This window comes from Phalaenopsis equestris, unplaced genomic scaffold, assembly GCF_001263595.1.
Source record: "Phalaenopsis equestris unplaced genomic scaffold, ASM126359v1 Scaffold000878, whole genome shotgun sequence".
NCBI classification, from domain to species: Eukaryota; Viridiplantae; Streptophyta; class Magnoliopsida; order Asparagales; family Orchidaceae; genus Phalaenopsis; species Phalaenopsis equestris.
Window position 1 is genome coordinate 1,127,801 of NW_018165318.1, and position 2,767 is coordinate 1,130,567.

At 34.4% G+C, this 2,767-nt stretch overlaps 1 protein-coding gene across 1 annotated transcript in view; it reads right to left on the minus strand.

Moving 5' to 3' along the window:
• LOC110032133 (oxysterol-binding protein-related protein 1C) overlaps window positions 1-2,767 on the minus strand; it is a 54,852-nt gene that overhangs the window by 36,527 nt on the left and 15,558 nt on the right. The window lies entirely within an intron of this gene.

Here is a 2,767-nt window from a genome sequence, read left to right on the forward strand (position 1 = left end):
GACCTGCATCATCTCTTTGCAAAAGAAGACACTAAACTATATGATTATGCGAGCTCTCATGATTTAAACTAGATAATATATATATATATATAATATTATTATTATCGTTCGCGCATTTTTTTTTTATCCGGACACATCTTCAAAATGGAATGAACGCTCTTCAAATCAAAATTTACATTCCGAATACACTCTCGTGGTCCGTTTTATTATCCAGAGTCGTTCGAGTGACCTTCTGATGATCGGGTCAAAAATGAGTCAAATTTAATTTTCGTCAAAATTTTGATTCGCGATCAATTGTTTTGAAAATTGATCATGAGCAAATTAAATAGATTTCGGTTCATTTGAAATTGGATCTAGGTTTGTTGAATTTGATGTGAATTTGAAATTGAGATAAATGATTGATCATTAAGCTCAATTTGGGGATTTTGGCCAAAGTGAGTGAATTTGGTGAGTGAATTTGGTCAGATTGAATTTGGTCAGATTGGATCAAATGGATGGTCAAGAATTGATTTTAGGAGTGTTTGAAATGATTTTAGAGGATTAGAAAATTTTTTGTCCATGAGTGACATTTTGGTCATTTTGGTCGATTTTGGTCAAAGTGCTCAAAAGGTTGATTTAAAGGCTCGAGGTGGTTAAAGGCTCGAGGTGGTTCAGAGGCTCGAGGTGGTTCAGAAAGAAATTTGGAGTCAAACAAAAGTGTTCGAGGTCATTTTCGATCAATGTGGAAGGTTTTTAAGATCCCCAAAAAGTTATCCAGAAGTATGGCAATATTACAGTCAAATTTTTCAGGAAGACATAAGGAATGATTTGGTGTGATTTTTAGGACTTATCGGTGACTCTAGGAGATTTTAAAAAAAAAATTGATATTTTGGGGGTCCAGGTGCATTTTGGTAATTTTTTTGGGAAAATTATATATTTTTGCAATTTTTGGGATTCAAATGATCTAAATGATAATATCAAATGGTTTGAAGTGAATTTTGTGATTCAATGACAGTTTTTTGGGGAATTTTGAAGAATTGAAATATTCAAGTGGGGTATTTTTTAAGAGAAACTGGGTTCAAATAATTTTGGTCAGCCCCATGAGTGAGATGATTGCAACATTGTTATACGAAAATGCAATGTGTATGATGATCATGATGATTATGAATGATGATGCAATGTATTGAAGTCCAGAAAGGTGTAGAATAGTGCAAGGTTTTTCTATAGTTCATGGGTCCTATAGGAATTCTCATCAGGGTTCCCTTATGTAATCTTTATGTAATCTCGAATCTTTGTGATTATTTATCACATATAGAACCAATATAGAGAACAAAGATTTGGTTGAAATGTCTAAGAAGAAGGTGGGTACCATTTCAAAGATGCTAAGATAGTCATCAGAAAAATTCTAAGGCCAGATCCTAGTCACTAAGGGAAAGACACAAACCCTCACCAAAAAATGAGGTCAACACCTTGATACAGAGAAATTTGTCTGAGGTGTAACACTCCGGTTCCAGCCAAAGTTCATCATCGATTGATGATGAAGTTTCCAAGAGTTTGACCGCACTGATCAAGGAGTTAAGGGCCACCTTCAATTCCAGATTCCAGGGATGGAAACTGCTATTGAGCAGTTGCAGAGCCAAGCACATCGTCGAGGCAAACGACCTTTGGTGGAGAAAGAACAAGAGGAGCAGCGACAACAATACGATTAGCATTATTTTCTCCCAATGCATGTTGGATTTTATTTGTATTTCGTTCATGTATTTTACGGATTAGACACTATTGTAATAGATGATTTATTGATATTTGTTGTTATATTTGTTATGTTATCGTTCAATCTCGTTTTCTATTTGTTATTTTATGTTGTTATGATATCTTATGAATATGCATGCTAATACTTTAACTTTGTGATTGCAGATGTGTAAAATTTCAATGGTTAGGAACTCTCTTTTTATTCATTGCTATATTGTCCGACTGATTAGCAAACAAATTTTCAGCTGCTAATTTCACCACTAAATTTATGACGGATAATCGTTCGTTTGTCTGCTGCAAATTTAGTGGATGATTTTATCAATTGCTAAAACTTCAATGGCAAATTGTTTCACTATTAATCCACCGAAAATATTTAGTGACGAAAATGTTCAGCAGAAAATACCTTTATGGCAGAGCATTTTACGACGAACAAATTTCAGCCAAAATTTAACTGATCAGCTGTAGTGGGATTTTATTGGCATATGCTCTAGATTTTCCATAAATCGATAGTTCTAATCCATCTTGTATTTTGCCCAATTCCCATCCAATTGCAGTTTCTAAAATGCAAACCACTATCAATATCATTTCTTTCTATAACTACCCTCAAATTGCATACCCTGTCATTCTCCTCCCTTCTCCTTGGATTGCGTACCCATTTTTCCAAGTTTCTCCATGATCATCAAAAGGAAGTTCCGGTGGTGAGGCTTTAAAGAGCCACAATTTGGATCCTAGAATCCTAACAATCCGTTCGAAAAAGCTCGTTGTTCGCGAACAGCTCGTGTTCGGCTCGTTAAGTAGTTCGTGTTCGACACGTCCGTTAAGTATACGAGCTGAACACGAACAAATTTTTAAAGCTCGAATTATAAACGAGCCGAACACGAACAGCTCTTTGTTCGCTCGTGTTCGACTCGTTTTAGCTCGAAATAAAAAAATTATATAACTTTTTATATAACAATATATTACATATATTATTTATATAATAATATATTATATATATTTATGTCTAAGTTTAAATCATAACACCTCATGTGGCAATGTG